General features: G+C 40.8%; 1 long non-coding RNA gene across 1 annotated transcript; it reads left to right on the top strand.

The window, feature by feature from the left end:
- Nucleotides 1-4,495: 4,495 nt before the first annotated feature.
- LOC142841370 (uncharacterized) lies at nucleotides 4,496-11,755 on the top strand. The gene is made up of 3 exons (XR_012909051.1): nucleotides 4,496-6,293; nucleotides 7,034-7,173; nucleotides 11,514-11,755. It is a non-coding gene; the product is annotated as an uncharacterized LOC142841370 (long non-coding RNA).
- Nucleotides 11,756-18,525: the final 6,770 nt, after the last annotated feature.

Raw genomic sequence — 18,525 nt, 5'->3', positions numbered from 1 at the left:
ATAAATGTACTTAGGGCATATAAACATGTGTGTACCCACATACAGATGAATATACATATAGTAAGAGCAGTTAAAGCACAGGCTGTGAATTGGGAGGGGGAACAGAAGGGGAAGAGGGGAGTGATGTACATGCAGTACTCATGTACAAAAATATCCAAAAACGTAAATAAACAGTATGTTGTAAGATGCCTTCCAACTTTTGCTTTGGCCTTTTGGTGCCATGAACACCAATGTAAAGCTAACTACCTTGCTAATCAGGACAAGTGGAGGGGCCCTGAGATGACAGGCATTTGAAGGAGGCCATCTGAGTTCCTCCAGGCCACTTAGCCAACTAGCTGGGTATCCTAGAGTGACCCAGCAGATGGGAAGCTGAGTCATTTTACAGTAAGTCTCACCCAGATTTCTCACCTACACAGACAGTCATGAGTACAATAAGTTGTTTTAAGACCCAACTTAGGGAGTGCTTTATTCATCAACAATGTAGAACTAGGACATTGGATGTTGCAGTAGCAGCTCGAAGGTCACTTACAACTAAGAGAGCAATTTTCTTTCTTTTTTAAATTCTCCCATAATTATATCCTGAGCACAGTTTCCCCTCCCTCCACTGCTCCCCACAACTCTCTGCCCAAGATCTATACCCCCTTCATTTCCCTTCAGAAAAGAGCAGGTCTCCCAGGGATAGCAGCTGAAAACAGCATAACCATTGCTGGTGGGATTGTTTTTCTTAATAGCAGTTTGGCAAAATAGTTGGTTTGCCTCCATGTGTACCACAATGCATGCCTGGTGCCTGCAGAGCCAAAAAAAAAAGGTATTAGAGTTACAGATACTTGTGAACTATCATGTGGGTGCTAGGAATTGAATCTGGGTCCTCTGGAAGAGCAGATGATGCTCTTAACTGTTGAGCCATCTCTCCAGCCCCCAAGGGAACTTTTTTAGAATGATGAAAGATACTTGGGAATGTGTCCATATGAATAGGGAGCTTCTCTGTGATGATGGTAGGTCTTTGGAAATGTATATATGTTAATAGGGAAAAGCTAGGAGAAAGAAGCCTAGAGATGTAGAGGAGGGAGGAGAGGGCTGATGTATGAGGTATCTAAGAAGGGAAGATGAGAACCACACTCTGGGCATACGAAGCTTCTAAAGAAAGATGCTTTCTCTCCCATGGATCTATAAAATTATGAGGCTGCCCCATGTAGTAAAGAGCATATACAAAGGTTAGATAGAAATTGATTAGTACCCCAGGAATGGTCAACATGTTCCTTAACAGGATTACTTACAAGCCAGAAAGTAACTGATATATATCAGTTTTGTGTGTGTATGTGTGTGTGTATTTGGACTAGCAACTGGGTCACCTTCTGCTAAAGTCATTTGTGAACATTAAAGCCACACCTCCACATAGTTGAGCTGGTCTGGACTCAATCAGCTTTCAGAATAATAGAGGTTTTTAGTTTGGGTTGTGGTATATAACTGTATCATATAAACACTTTGGCTTTGCCTTTGATAGTCACAGACTTCACATGCTAATAAGAAAATGATGTGTCCAGGGAAAGTGGAAAAGCAACTTTGTTTAATAACAACCTCTTTTAAATCACCTATTTTAGAAAATTATAACCATATATAAAATTAGACAAACTAACACAATGAACCTGCATATATCTACCATCCACCTTCAATAATTATTAATTTCTTAAAAACAACAAAGAAGTCCTAAAGTAAGACTTATAAATTCAGTATTAGGGAGGGTGAGACAGGATAATTGCAAGGCCAGCCTGGACTACATGATGAGTTTCAGGTAAGTCTGAGATATAAGGAGAACCTGTCTATAAAAACATAAAGATAAGAAATAATTAGCAATTTTTGCCATTAATTTAAATGATACACATATCTTATATCCATAGATGATCCTCATTATTCAAAACTTTTATATTTATGCCTTGGCCTGTTTGCTAGAATTTGTCTCTGCTCCCATAGTTAGTACTTGTGGTACTCTCACGGTAGTTCATGGACCTACACAGAGAGAGGGCCAGGCACTCGATGTTCTGAGCTGAGGTTGAATAGGGAACACACTGCTTTTCTCCTATTTGGTATTTCACTGTGTCCTTTTCATGGTCTTTTTAATGCTATGTTTTATGCCTTTTGTTGGTGACTTCATTGCTTAAAGAAGCCACTGATAATAATGCTAACCCCAGAGAGGTGTGCTGTATCTTATGGAGACTATGTATGATTAGATAATTTTCACTCGGGCACGAGCTATCATGTTTTTGGCTATGATTTTGTAAGTTGTGAATCAGCAATCATGTACTTCTAGAAAAAGAAAGAAGAAAGTTGCCAGCCTATGCATGAGACTGCTCAGATAAGTGAAAATGGTTTTTTGGGGAGAATAGTGTGTGTGTGTGTGTGTGTGTGTGTGTGTACATACGTGTGTGTAGGCCAGAGGTCGACATTGAGTGTCTTAGTTACTGCTCTATTTCTGTGAAGAGGTACGATGAACAAGGCAGCATGTAAAATAGATCATTTAATTGGGGACTTGCTTATAGTTTAAGAGGGTGAGTCCCTAACCATCATGGTGGGGAGCATGGTAGCTGGCAGGAACGTGTGGTACTGGAGCAGTAGCTGAGAGTTTACTTATTATGCACAAGAATCAGGAAGGGAGGAAGGAGGGGGGGAGGGAGAGAGAGAGAGAGAGACTGAAACTGGGCTTGCTGTAGCCTTTTGAAACCTCAAAGCCTGTCCCCAGTGACAAACTTCCTCCAATAGGGCCACACTTCCTAATTCCTCCCCAGACTGTTCCACTAACTAGGGATCAAGCATTTGAATATATGAGCCTGTGAAGGCCATTCTCATTCAAACTATTGTAGGGCCATATTATACAGGTCCATATTTTTACATTGTATGGCGGCCAGACTTTTAGTCCACAGTGTGCACCTGGCCACACAGAAGGTGGTCACCTAGCCTTTCCAGGCAAACTGATGCCATCCTAAACAAAGGGTCAGGATATGCTAATGTTGCTCTGCTCCTTTGCGATTCTGGGAGATCACCTGGGGAAGAGGTGTGAATTCACTCTACCTGACAGAGCAGGCATAGTTAGGAAGATGTGACACCGTGGGCATAGAAAGGTGTGGACGTGACCAAAGTCATTCACCTGGATACCTAGGAAACAAAATGCTAATAAATTTCCCCCTCACTTTACATTTTGGTAAAAAAGCTGTTTGAAAAATAAACGTGGGTGGGACTGGAGAGATGGCTCAGAGGTTAAGAGCATTGCCTGCTCTTCCAAAGGTCCTGAGTTCAATCATGGTGGCTCACAACCATCTGTAATGGGGTCTGGTGCCCTCTTCCGGCCTTCAGGCATACACACAGACAGAATACTGTATACATAATAAATATTTTAAAAAAAGAAAAATAAATGCAGGTAAGTTTTTGGGATGGAAACTCAGGATTTCATGAGGAATCACTAAAATCTTCGTCTTGATAAAAAGATGTGAGTTGTGTCTTTAGTCTCACGCCTCCCCACTGGTTTGAGAAATAATTTATGGCCTGGGCTGGTCCCGGATCCCGACAAACTACCATACTTTCCATCTTATTTTTTGAGATGGGAACTCTCAGTGAACCTTCAGCTCTCAGTGGGACCCCAGTGACCCTTGTATTTTTGCCTCCACAGAGCTCTGGTTGTTTGGTATGGGTCCTAGGGAGCTCAGGTTGTCGCATTCACTTTGCTGACTGAACTGTATTACCCCAGCCTCACTAAAGTTCTAATTTGCATTTCTAATGGCTAAGGATATTGAACTTTTCAGCCAATTAATTTTTAAAATATATTTATTGAGCCAGGTGGCAGTGGCACACGCCTTTAATCCCAGCCCTCGGGAGGCAGAGGCAGGCAGATCTCTGTGAGTTCGAGGCCAGCCTGGTCTACAGAGGGAGTTCTGGGACAGCCAGCGCTGTTACACAGAGAAACCGTGTCTCAGAAAACAATGTATTCAAACTCACAGAGATCCGCCTGGTCTACAAGAGCTAGTTCCAGGACAGGAACCAAAAGCTACGGAGAAACCCTGTCTCGAAAGTCCAAAAAAAAAAAAAACAAACAAACAAACAAAAAAAAAACCAATGTATTTGTTAGTTTATTTGAGTACTGTGTGTCAGTGAGGCTGTGTGTGTGTGTGCATGTATGTATTGCATGTGTGTATTACATGCATGTGGAGGTCAGAGGATAACTTATGGGACTGAATTCAGATCATTAGGTTTGGCAGCAGGTGCCTTTACCTGCTGAGCCATCTTTCTAGCCCCTTAATTTAGTTTTTTAATTCGTGTATAAAGTAACAGTTCCATTGGGGCATTTTAGAACAGCTTGTTTTTGTTGACTTTCCTTGCCCAGTCTCTTCCTCATCCCCAGCTTGTACCTTCCATCTGGTCTTCCGGTTTTAGCTCTCATGCCATGTATTCTAATATCGTCCTCATTTTCCTTCCTTCAAACCTTTTTTCTCATTAATGGACTCTTTAAAGTGTTATTATTATATGCTATTTATACATAATAATGGGTCTCATGAGCATTTTTATAATGTACCTAATGTGTTGATCATATTTACCCTGTATGCTCTTTTGTCCACTCTACTCCAGCCTCCTCTCCACTTTCATATTTCATCTGGGACTCGATGAGTGGGATTGGGGTTGTTGATAGGAACACTGGTGAGAGTTTGTTTACAGGAGCATGGCTACATGACTGAAAAAAACCTCTCCCTCCTCTGTCAACATTAACTACATTTAAGTCCTCAGGAAGGGGTAAAGTCATGGTCCTGTTTCTAGTTTCATGACCTGTACCCATAGTCCCACAGAAATGTTATTTTCTTCTTCTGCTGTCTGTTCAAGTCATTTGCCCTGTATTTCTAGAGTTGGAGTTCTAGGTAATCAGCCTTCTTTTCTATGTATAGCTGGCAACGATTTTTCTCCCATCCCGTAGGCTATCTCTGTTGAGTTTTTCCCTTGTGTAAAAGCTTTATAATTTCATGATGTCTCACTTGCGAATTCTTGGGATTATTTCCTGTGATACTTGAATCTCTTTCAGAAAGTTTCTGCCTATGCCTATATCTTAAAGGAACACAGAACAACAAACACCTTTATTCCATGAACTCCAGAGATGGTTTATTTGGCTTTCTGGGCTTTGATCTTCCTCAGCTGCTCCTTGCCCTGAACTGCATAGCCATTTGCTCTATCACACTGAGCCCAGTCTTGATGCAATATAGCCAAGAAGCTTACCCTGCTGGAATTTATGGATATCTCTTGAAATGTGACCCCTATGTTTTTCTCCAGCACCTTCGTAATTTGATCCAGCTGAATTGATTTTGGTTCAGTGTGAGAGTCACAAATCTACTTTATTTAATTTACAGTTTCCCCAGCACTATCTGTGTGTGTTTTCCTCTTTTGTTGACAATCAAGTGGTTGTAGCTGCATGGCTTTATTTATGGGTTTCCTCTTCTAGTCCACGTCTGTTGTACTGCTTTTGTTGCTTTTGTAGCAGAATTTGAAATTAGATATTGGGATACTTCTAGCAATGTGCGTTCTGCTTAACAATGCTTTGGCTAATTCAAGGTCTTTGGTGCTTTCTTAAGAATTTTAGGGTATTTTTTTCTACTGTGGAGAACATTGTTGGAATTTTTATGGGAATTGTATTGACTCTTTATTAAGTGTAATAATTTAAATACCAATATGATGTTGTAGATTTGATTTTCAGATATGTTCTCCCGGTCTATAGCTTAGATTTTTGTTCTAAATCTTTTCTAGAACAAGGAGTTAATTCTGTTTAACTCTAATTTAAAAAATCATGACCTCATTCTGCCCATGTTCAGAGAACCTGATTGAAGCTGAATTCAAAAGTAATAAACAATGAACTAATTTGTTCAGCAGAGAGAGTTTCAAGACAGGATAGCACTGAGGCTGGAGCACCCTTGTAGTGAGAAGAAGCAACAAGTCAAGCAGAAAAATAGGACAAACGTGCAGTTTGATGAGGAAACGAGTACCTAAACCTAGCATGCATCACAGTGCTTCCTTGCTCCAGAATGGATGCAGAGGGAAATGTTTCCCCGGGGTCACCATCAAAGGCACACATAAGCCACTCAAACTGTGTCTGCATAATCATTCACTGGAGTTCTGCTTTTGCAGGCATAGAAGAAGCAAGTGCAACTGAGTCATGAAGACTTGCTGCTCCAAGGTTCTGGAAAGCACCTGAATCCTGGCACTGTGTGGTATGGTTGAATTCTGTGGAAAGAGACCCAGGGAAGCCATTTCATGGAGCTGGGAAGGTGAAGTCTAAATGATAGCAGAGACCAGGATGTTGGGAATTCTAGAACCGTGCTTATCCGCTGAGGAAATCTTGCAAGCAGAAAGTGGAACAGGCCCAAGACAACAGTCCCCTGTGCTGTAGGCGACAGAACTGGTGCTGGTGTCAGACGACTCTATCATGAGTTCTACATGCTAGACATGGAGCTGTAGGATTAGGGAGTTTTTCTGCTGCATTTTTGTTTAGCTCTAGTCCAACCTTCTCTTGCTATTCTCCCATTATTTCCCCTTTAGGATAGGGATGTTTATTTCTTTGTTATTATATATTAGAAGTATTCAACTTGTACTTTGATTCTATAGGTGCTCAAAGTTAAAGGGTAGGCTTGAGTCTCAGAAGAGAATTTGAGTTTTTGAGCAGAGCTGGAGCAGTGAAAGGCTGTGGGAGATAGACCAAATGCATTCTGACACTAGCATGAGACTTTAGGAACGGGGCTGAGGTAATATGTTTGCTTGTTGGGTTGACAGGAGTGGAATTGCAATGATTAATTTTCATTGCCAATTTAATAGAATTTACAATTACCTATGAGACATCTCTGTGCTTGTGTGTAAATGCAATTCTAAAGAGATTTACCTTAGAAGGAAAAATTTTCCTTAAATAAAGTCTAATATGTTCTCTAGTTTGTTCTTAGTCTTTTCTAGAACAAGGAGTTAATTCTGTTAACTCTAATTTAAAAAATCATGACCTCATTCTTCCCATGTTCAGAGAACCTGACTGAAGCTGAATTCAAATGTAATAAACAAAAAAATATGAACTATGAGCTGGAGTCCCAGACCAAATAAAAAGGAGAAACTGAGAGGAGCACCAGCATCCGTCTCTTTGTTTCCTTCTTCTATTTACATCAGGTAGGTGCATTTCTGTTTGTCTGTTTATTGGTTTTCTATTCATTTCTAGTTTGTGTCTTATGCAACCCCAGTAGCACAATCTCAATAGATGCTGTCTATATAATAAATAGTAATATCTGCTAGAGTGATTATCCCTAGTTTATTCATTCGAATATGTTTTGTCTTTTCTCATGTCTTTACTTTTCCTTATATGTTGTGGAATAAACTTGGATATATCTATGAGAGATCTCATGAATTTTTGATAGTAATTATATTATACTATATATACTTATATAGAGATCATTTTGAGAAAAAATGCACCTTTACTATGTTAACTATTCTCTGTTGAGTCACATTCTCACTATATACTTCAGACAGTCTTCTAATGTGCTGTGTAACACAGAGTGACCTTGAGCTAATGGCAGACCTGTCTTCGTCTTCTGACTTCTGGAGGTGTGTGCCACCATGCTATGCAAAAGCAGGGTACAAATGTGGCATCTTTTCTGTCATTTTGTATCTGTCTCCTTTACTTTGAGTTATTGAGTATTCTTGTGAATGAATAATATGTCTCTCCATTAAAAATAATCATTGCTTATTTACTTTTATCAGGATTTTATAGGAATGATTACACTTAGAAACAATGAGGACTACTGAGAACTCAAGAACAATGGCAATGGGTTTTTGATCCTACTGCACATACTGGCTTTGTGGGAGCCTAGGCAGTTTGGATGCTCACCTAATTAGACCTGGATGGAGGTGGGCGGTCCTTGGACTTCCCACAGGGCAGGAGACCCTGATTGCTCTTCGAGCTGATGACAGAGAGGGACTTGATCAGGGGAGGGGGAGGGAAATAGGAGGCGGTGGCGGGGAGGAGACAGAAATCCTTAATAAATAAATAAATTTAAAAAAATAAAATAAATAAAATAATTTAAAAAAAGAAAAAAAAGAAAAACTAAGTAACTTCATCTCAGAATAGAGTAGAAATGCTGCTTGGTCTTTGAATGCTGCAGCCCTCCCTTTGCTCATTTGTGATGATAGCTAACTTATTAGGTCATTGTGAAGATTTAAAGAAACAATGCAGGTTTGAGCCCTGTCTCTGACATGTTTACTTCACTCTTAACTTTTCACCCATACTTCCTTGTTGTGCTCTTGAGTCCTCATCTGTGAACCCGTATGCAATAATAGTTAAGAGAACTGGTTGCTCTTCCAGACGACCTGGGTTCAATTCCTAGCACTCACAGGGCAGCTCACAATTGTCTATAACTCCAATTCTATGGGATATAGCATCCTCAACACAGACATCCTTGCAGGCAAAACAATCATGCACATAAAATAAAAATAAATTATTTCCAAGCAAAATTAATCCAACACAGTTGGAGAGATTATAGGTGAAGGAGATTATTTAAGACCGAACAATTTCTTTTTGTTGTTGCTTGGGGGTTCCTTGAGACTATGTCTCACTATGTAGCTCTGGCTGGCCTAGAATTCATAATACAGACTAGATTGGCCTCAAACTCTCAGAGATGCACCTGCCTCTGCCTCCCAAGTGCTGGGATTATAGCTGTATACCACAGTGTTAAAACATGAACAGAGACAAATCTGGTCTACAGAGTGAGTTCCAGGACATCCAAGGCTACACAGAGAAACCCTGTTTTAAAAAACAAAGTAATTAATTAATTAGTTAATTGATAAATAAATAAAATAAAACATGACAAGTCTTGAAGCTGGTTGATGAGTAGATGAAGTTTCCTTACACTATTCTCTAAACTTTTGTGTGCTTGAATATAAAAAGCAATTTGTATAATCATTTGAAAACTTGAAATTTGGAGGATTTCATAAAGCTGAATTAATTCTTACATATTAATGTCTGTGGCGGACTTCTAGACCGATGAGGAAGAACAAGCACCACACCAGGATTCCACTCAGATCACGCTTTACTGGAGTGCCCTTGATTGATGGGAAGCAGGAAACGAGAGGGCAGGAAAACGAGGGAGAGGAAGCGGAGGGGCAGGAAGCGAAGGGGAGAGAGAGCAGGAAGCGAAGGGGAAGAGGGCACTTAGGCAGCCGCTTAAATAGGGAATTGGCACACGGGTCGCCCTGTGATTGGCTGCCACCAACAGCTGACACCAGACTGCATCGGGATAGGCTCAAGGATCCTCATCCACTGTGCATGCGGGAAGCGGGGACACGCAGCTCTCAAAGGCATAGCCAAATATGGAGTTGTTTATTACCAACAAGACAGGATGTCGGCGCCATCTTGTAATGGCGATCCTGTCCGGCTCGCTACAAATGTCTCTAGTAGCTCAGAGGTAAAAGAATATTAAAGACAAGTTAGGAAATGAGAAAGAGGCCTAAATGTGAAGCAGTGCTATCTAAGTAGGTCATGCCAAGGACTGCCCCCCTCTCCTCTCTACTAGAACAGATGATGTATATTTTACCTGCTCAAACATAAAACAAAAAATCATCTTTAACTGACTTGTGCATACCACATATTCCATACTTGTATTAATACAGATATGTATGTTACTTTTAAAAGTTTGTGTGTTTTCAGAACAAGGGTATCAAACATTGATGAAAATGGATAGCCCAGGTGATCCAACATCTCAGAGCATCTCTGTTGCAATTTCCTCATAGTTCTGCAACCAGAACAGTTTCAGAGCTGCTGACTGAGATGGCCCAGCCTCACAGATTACTCCAGCCAGGACTCCAAATAAGCCTTACACTTTCCCATTACATAGAGATTGGACAAGTAATACAGCTAACTCTCCCAGGACTTGACCATTATCACACTTTCCCCAGAGTACTCTATAAAGATATCAGTGCCCCCAGACAACAGGAAACAGTCTAGAAAACATGACACCAACATTCTCAGGAGATGGGATGGGTGATTTTTGGTCATTCAGTAGGTTATGGATGTTATTCACAGAAAAGTCTGTCAGATATTCTAGGCTTATAGGCTAATGATAGATACCCCATGTTGTAGAGGAACCTTGGATGATTGCCCAGGCAGCCAACTATTTCTATCATTTCTTATAGTTTGGAAGTTGTTTTCAATGCACTTCCTGTTTACTCAGGTAATATAAAGACTCCTTCTGGAGTCTTTGATGGAATTGAAGTTTAGATAGTCATAGTTATAGTTTTCCTTAGTTATGATAGAAGGTAAATTAGATACAGAACTTTGGACTAAATACTGGAGTATTTTCTCCAAAATTGCCAAATACAAATGAATTGAACATTGCAAATATAATTCTTACCTGATAATTGTTCTTATTGTGTATAGTTTTATCATGTTAAAATAAAATTTTTCCTTTTTATTTAGACAAAAATGAGGAAATGTTGTGGAATAGTCTTTTTGCACACTGTGAACATGTGTCTTTACCAAGGTGCCTTCTGATTGATTTAATAAAGAGCTAAATAGTCATTATGAGGCAGGAGATATAGGTGGAAAAGTGAGAGAGAGAACTCTGGGAAGAAAAAGGGCAGAATCACCAGCGGACAAGAGGAAACAGACATGAGAGAAAGGACATAAAAATCACAAGTCACTCTAGGGTCAAGTCTCCTGCCCACCCTAAAGTGGGTCCCTTAACTAAGAATTGTGGTTCCGTGCTCCCCTATCCAACCTTCCTTTATCCTGATCCTCCTGTTTCCCCAAGTCCCCCCTCCTTCCCTTCTACCTTTTCTCTCCCCATCTCCCCTAACCCCCATCCCACCCCACCCCCAAGATCCCACTTTTCTCCCCGGCAATTTTGTCTACTTCCCTTATCCAAGAGGATAACTATATATTTTTCCTTGGGTTCACCTTCTTACTTAGCTTCTTTAGATTCGCCTATTGTAGACTCCGTGAACCCTATTTATGGCTAGAAACCAATTATGAGTGAGTACATCCCATGTTCATCTTTTTGGGTCTGGGATACCTCACTCAGGATAGTGTTTTCTATTTCCATCCATTTGCATGCGAAATTCGAGAAGTCATTGTTTTTTACCGCAGCGTAGTACTCTAGTGTGTATATATTCCATACTTTCTTCATCCATTCTTCCATTGAAGGGCATCTAGGTTGTTTCCAGGTTCTGGCTATTACAAATAATACTGCTATGAATATAGTTGAACAAATGCTTTTGACATGTGATAGAGCATCTCTTGGGTAAATTCCCAAGAGTGGTATTGCTGGGTCCAGGGGTAGGTTGATCCCGAATTTCCTGAGAAACCGAAACACTGACTTCCACAGTGGTTGCACAAGATTGCATTCTCCCAGGTGCCCAAGCTGAGGTCCCCAGTTAGTTCCCTGGGCAGCTGAGGATAGGGAACCTGAAATGACCCTACCCAAGAGCAATACTGACGAATATATTGCATATCATCCTAGAACTTGCATCTGGCGATGGATGGAGATAGAGACAGAGACCCACACTGGAGCACTGGACTGAGCTCCCAAGGTCCCAATGAGGAGCAGAAGGAGTGAGAACATGAGCAAAGATGTCGGGACCACGAGGAGTGCACCCACCCACTGAGACAGTGGAGATGATCTACTGGGAGCTCACCAAGGCCAGCTGGACTGTTACCAAAAAAAGCATGGGATAAAACTGGACTCTCGGAACATGGCGAACAATGAGGGCTGATGAGGGAGGGGGAGAGGAATGGGGGGAAGGGGAGAGGGGTGGGAGGAGGGGGAGAAGAGTGGGAGGAGGGGGAGAAGAGTGGGAGGAGGGGGAGGGAAATGGGAGGCTGGTGGGAGGAGGTGGAAATTTGTTTTTTTTCTTTTCTTTATTCTCCTTTTATCAATAAAAAAATTTAAAAAAAAAATCACAAGTCATGTGACAATGCATAGATGAATAGAAATGGGTTAATTTAAGTTATGAGAGCTAGTTAGAAAACAAACCTAAGCTATAGATATAGACTGAGCTTTTATACTTAATTAGAAATCTCTGTGTCATGATTTGAGAGCTGGCAGGAGAGACAGAAAAATCTGCCTACATACATTTGTAAAAAATAATAAAAATAAAAAGCAGCAGCAACAACAAAAAACTATTTGTTCTGTAACCATAAAGACTCCATGAAATTACTTCCACATTAGAACATGGATTTGAGGCCTCCTAAATCCTTTTTTCTAGGCCATAGTTACTCAAATTTGGCTCCAAATAAACTACCTATTTCTGTTTGAGAACTGTATTTTTTTCAACACACAAACACCACACGCATACACATATACATATTTCATCCATAGTTCATAATTCTTTCCCCATATCATGCCTAGAAAACTAAAATTTCTCATTTCCAAATTGGTTCATAGAAGCACCAATCTTTTCCTGGCTTTCTGTCAAGAATGATGTGTGAAGTCCTGTATGTATGTTGCTTTTATTGGTTGATGAGTAAAGTTGTTTTGGCCTATGGCAGTACAGAATATAGTCAAGTTGGAAGAAATATATAGAGTAGGCAGAATCAGATGCCATGTAGCTGCCTAAGGAGAAAGATGCCTTCTGAACCCTTACCAGTAAGCCACAGCCTTGTGCTGATACACGGATTAATAGAAATGGGTTAATTTAAGAGTTAGCCAGGCATATGCCTAAGCTATTTACCAAACAGTGTTGTAATTAATACAGTTTCTGTGTTATTATTCATGTCCAGGCAATTGGGAAATGAACAGTCTCTACCTACAGAAAAAACTCTCATTCCAGAGGGATCCGTGCTGCTCAGAGGAATCTGAACAGGACAGGCATTGCTGGATTTTCTCAACAGGGTAGGCCATCTATCCCTAAAATACTAATTAGACATGTAATAGTAAAATGCAGAGAGATTTATTCAATGTGACCATATTGAGAAGAGGAATAGATATCCTCAAGTCTATCTATCTCTTTGGCACTCACCTGAGTTTTAGGTTTAAATAGAGGAGGAATGGGGCAAGGGGCAGGAGGTGTACATAATAAAGCAGGTCTTCTCTAAATGTGGCCTAGTTTACCATATTGCCTCAATTCTGCTTCCACAGGGCGTTTTGAAGAAGTCCTTACTGCTGTAACTGCTTGAGAAATTCAATCTGGTTCACTGGAGTTGGTTATTTCTGTACTAGCATATATCTTTGCTCTCATGGAGAATTCCCTCATCTAAGGAATCATCTTTCCTGTGAAGTTCTGCTGTTCTTAGAATCCATGGTGACTTTATGTTTAGGGTGCTGACTTGTCTCTGTGCATTTAGCCTTGAAGAGGGGTGAGTGCATAGAGGCACTCCTTGAGTGATTAACATGCCTATGTGAAGAGGTTAATAGGTAACCTAAAGGAAAAGGGGACAGGCATAAAATGAAGGCAGAAACTCCAGGTTTTCTCCTCTTGGTATCTTCCTGTTAAAGAAGGTACATATTTTTCTTTTAATTATTTTGAGATATGTAGCCCATGTAACTATGTAGCCCTATGTAACTGTCCTGGAATTCTCTATATAGACCAGGCTGCCCTTGAACTTGCCTGTCTCTGCCTCTAGAGTGCTGGGATAAAAGCACACCCCACTACACTCAGAACACATTTCTTAAATAAAGGATAATTCAGTGTCCCACAAAGTAAAATGAAAATGATCAGCTTTGCAAAATGAAAATTCACACACTTTCAGATTTGTATAGTTAAAAGGATGGGGAAGTAAGACAAGATGAGTTACAGAGTAGATTTTCAAATCAGTGATCTACACTGAATCTCCCAGGTAACTGCAAAGAAAAGAATGACAGTAGTGGCAATAGAAAAAATAGCGTGTATTTCTTTCTAAAATTATCTACTTTCTGAGTGAAATTATGTCTGCATATAGTTTAAACCTGAGAAACTCACCCAAAAACATAGCATAAGACTGAGAAAAAGGTGAACAGCTGGTATGGTAAGTCCTTCTGTCTATGTGTTGCTTTTATTGGTTAATGGATAAATCTGTTTTAGCCAGTGGCTTAATAAAATAGAACAAGGTAGGAATTCCATGCAGATAGAGGAGGAAAGAAGATGGAGTCAGGGAGAAGCCATGTAGCTGCCTTAGGAGACAGACACCTCTGCTGGAGCCTGCTGAAACTTTACAAGTAGGCCACAACCTCGTGGATTAATGGAAATGGATTATCTTAGAATATAAGAAAATATGCTTAAGCTATTGGCCAAACAGTATCGCAAATAATATAGTTTCTGTGTAATTATTTCAGGTCTGAGTGGCCAGGAATGAACAAGGAGCGTCTGGCAACAGATTGGCATCCAATGTGGCCAACTAAATCCACTTAAAACCTGAGGCAGCTTGGGAAGGAATTCTAGACACACACACACACACACACAAAGTTTAGAGCAGCTTCTTGCTCTGTTTGCTGGCGGTAAGCAGAGATACTGCTCCTTTAAGAGGTTTCCTGACTCAGTTTTAGTGTCAAGAACTGTGCTGCTTCTTTAAGGGAAGGCCTCCTGATTCATGCTGGTTACAGGAACAGTTCTGGCTCTTTTGGCAGGGGGGGCTGGTGCTCACCACTCACTTCGGGTCCAGATGCTTATGTGCTTATGTGGGGTTGGGAGGAAAGTGGCTGAGACCATGGCCAGGGCTCAGCACTTTCTGACTGGGCAGGCGGTGGGATTGAGTCTGTTAGGCGTGCACAGGCAGTAGAGCATGGTAGATTCCCGCAGACATACACAGGGATATTTCTAGGCCACACAGTGTACTGCATAGCAGATTTTGCTTTTACTCAGATAAAAAGGGTTTATATGCTGCACAGTGCTTCCCAGAGTTGAGGTGGTGAGGATGGCTCCCACTCAGCAGTCTCAGAGGCAGTGAACATGCTTCTGTCATGTTGGACTAGGAGGAGCCAACAGGCAGAGCCAAGTTGTTCCTAGCCATGCCCACTTAGCACTAAGGGGGGGGGCTTCTGGTCAAAAAATAATTACAGATATGCAGTAAAGACAGATTCAGATAAAAAAGACCTCTAAATGGGTCACAGGGTTGGATAACTGAATGTAGGCTTGGGAGAGAGAAGAAAAAGAATATGGACAATTATAAATGGAAAATAATAGGTTTTTTTTATTAAAAAAAAAGTCTTTAAAGAGACAGCATACAGACAGCCATAGATTAAAGGAATAAAGAAAAATAAACCACTTAAAGATGGAAAATATACAGAGTCTGGATTATGTATACTATTGTGTTTTCTTTAAATTTTGACTGTGAAGGATCTAAGTATAGAGAGAGATATTTCATTGTATGTGCTGCTAAGCGAAACCAACATATGTATTTTAAAGGTATCTTGAATTTAAAACTTGGGTCTAAGGATTTATTGCTTTGGAAAAGAGGTTCTTCTTGTGTCTCCACAGAGGATGAGAACCTGTTGGATTCCTTCCAGTCTAATATGGTTTGATGGACCAAGACCACCCGAAAGGTCTCTGTGAAAACTCCCCAAAAGAAAATACTTCACCCAACAAAAAGCAGGAAGCAGTTTGGAGAGAACTATGCCCAAATTCCCAAATATTGTTTATAAATGTTTGTTTACAATTAAAGGGGGATATGCTATAGAGATTTGCATTGGTGTGGATCTTAGTTTATTGATACAAATTTAAAGTCAATTTTGTTATATGTATATTTCTGTTCTTGATTAAGCTATTGTGTTTGTGTATCTCATTTAAAAATGAAATGTATAATTAAGAAATACAGATTAATAGTCATCTATAATAGTCAAGTTTGTAGTCATAGTTAGAGTTTCTAGATATATAGAGATATATTTCAGTTAGAAGATAATCTTCAAACCTTTCCAAGACCCATGGAATATGGCATTTAAAATGTTTTAAGAACTTAGGACTTTTCATGACATGAGACACATCTGCTCCTGGTAACACCAATTACTTCAAGAGGATGATGGGCAATAAAGAGGCTCCTTATGGAGTTTGTTAGCCATTTGGACAAGAAACTACTCTTACCTGGACTGCTTGATGTTATGCTATATGAACTGGACATGCAGGACTCACAGGAAAATGACTGCTGAATTTGCCTAAAGGTGAGATGGTCCTTCGGGGTTCCTGCTTCATGAAAGAGTCTGCCAGACATTCTTCAGGACACAGAAGAAAGTGACTGACAAACTGCCAATATAGACTAAACTGTCTTTGAAATTTCCTGCTTTGTGAAAAAGTCTACTGGATAATATGGGCCTGTAGGCTGAAGATGAATGCTCCAATGATACAGAAGAACTTTGGGAACTATCCAGGAAGTGAGATGGCTCTGTCATTTCTAGAGTGCTGGAAGTTGCTTACAATGTACTTCCTGTTTACTTAGGTAATATATCCTTCTGGAGTCTTTGATGGAGTTGAAGAATAGATAGTTATAGTTTTTCTTAGTTATGCTAAAAGATCAAGTAGATATAAATATTGTAACTATAATTCTTGTTTGATAACTGTTTTCTTGTATGTAATCTTGCTGTGTTAAAGTTAAAGCCTTCCATTTTATTTGAACATAAAAGGGGAAATGGTGTGGGAAGAACTTCTGTATATTTGTTGTTTTTATTTTAATGAATAAATATTTTAATATTTATTAAATATTTAATATTCATATTTTAATGAATAAATCTGTTTTGGTCAGTGGCTTAGCCAAATAGGGCAGGGTGGGAATTCCAAGCAGAGAGAAGAGGAAAGCAGGTGGAGTCAGGGAGAAACCATGTAGCCACCACAGGAGACAAATGCCTCTAGTGTAACCCACCAAAACTTTGCTGGTAGGCCACGACCTCATGGTGATGGGTTTAGGACATAAGAGCTACCTAAAAAATACACTTAAGCTATTGACCAAACAATATTGCAAATAATATAGTTTCTGTATGATTATTCTGGGTCTGAGCAGTGGGGGATGAAAAAGCACCCTCCAGCAACAAGCAGCCAAGGCAGAAATGATCTTATAACCTGAGATCCTGGATAGATTTGAGAGTGACAGAGAAGAGGAAAAAGTTATAAACTTGGAAGAGGGTTGAAGATTTTGTAGCTTTGGAGGTCTGAGATACCAAGTCAGGAAGAGATAGGGGAGGACCCCCTTTAGCTCCTGAGATATGGAAGTGAATGTGAGAAGCCCAGAATTATTCCAGAAGGATGTAAGAAATGGCTCCCTTGAACCTTTGCCCCTGATGAGTACTTAGCCTCAGGATCCCAGGAACACAAGCACTTCTACTGTCCTTCTGCTCTTAAGGTTAAGGAGGCTGAGGCTTTAGGATAACATTGAGTGCTAGGAGCAGGGGAGGTGGTAATGGGCAGAGCATAGAAACTGACCACCCACATTGCCAAGAAATGAGTGTGACTTCAGAAAAGGGGATGCTGCAAAATGATATGGGAGGATACGGGGAGGGATGGAACAGAACAGGACCAGAGGCCAGGCCCAAGCAGAGTCACGTAGGGTGATTCTAGGCCACGCAGTGCACTGCATAGCAGATTTAGCTTTTACTCAGATAAAAAGGGTTTATATGCCACACAGTGCTTCCCAGAGTTGAGGTGGTGAGGATGGCTCCCACTCAGCAGTCTCAGAGGCAGTGAACATGCTTCAGAAGCGCTGTAAGGCAAGTTGTGAGTGCAGCATCCCAGAGAAGCCTGTTGTGAGTGCAGCATCCCAGAGAAGCCTGTTGTGAGTGCAGCATCCCAGAGAAGCCTGCATAGGCTGCATGCAGCTCCTGACCTCTACTCCTCACCCAGGGCCTCAGCCTGAGCTCCCATTGTCCCTATCGAGTGGGCCATAGAGTCTGTTACTGTAACCAGAGTCTCAACCACAGAACACAGTGTCCCAGGTTCTGTGTGAAACTTGCTGTCTACAGTTGTTGCCAGACTTCCTGTTTCTGCCTGCCTTCCACCCTGGTCAGGATGTGCTCGCTCCATCGTTGTTTGTACCTGGCCAGCTGTATGCTTCCTCTCCGACATGCCTGCTGCCACTGCTGCAGCTCTCTTAGACCTCTGCAAACCCTATTATATTGGGGTAAAATGATCCAGATTGGGGTTGCACAGATATCTCGGCAGTTAAGAGCACTTTATGCCCTTGAAGATTTACATTTATTTACCGGTACCTACCCCTTAGAAACTCCAGTTTCAGGGGCTCTGACACCCTCCTCTGGCCTCTGTAGGCTCATAATACACGCAGGCAAAAAGTTCTACATGTTAAGTAAAAATAAATCTTTTACAAATGCTTCAGATCTTTGGATCAGCATTCATTCCACTCTATCAGCCTTATATGAAATCGCCCTCCATTAGCCTTCTTCGTATAAAGACTAATGTACCCATAGGGAAGATGCTCAAAGACATCAGATATCTTCAGCCTCTGATCACAGGCCAAGAGGTGACGCAGAAAGAGATGGACAGGAATGGCCTCTTTGGCCCATGGTCAGATTTCACATGATACATTTGAGGCCATGGAGACATTAACTAGTTGGTGCAGAT

This window comes from Microtus pennsylvanicus, chromosome X (assembly GCF_037038515.1).
Source record: "Microtus pennsylvanicus isolate mMicPen1 chromosome X, mMicPen1.hap1, whole genome shotgun sequence".
Taxonomy (NCBI): domain Eukaryota; kingdom Metazoa; phylum Chordata; class Mammalia; order Rodentia; family Cricetidae; genus Microtus; species Microtus pennsylvanicus.
The sequence above is the reverse complement of the archived record's forward strand: the minus strand, read 5'-3'. Positions and strand labels throughout refer to the sequence as shown.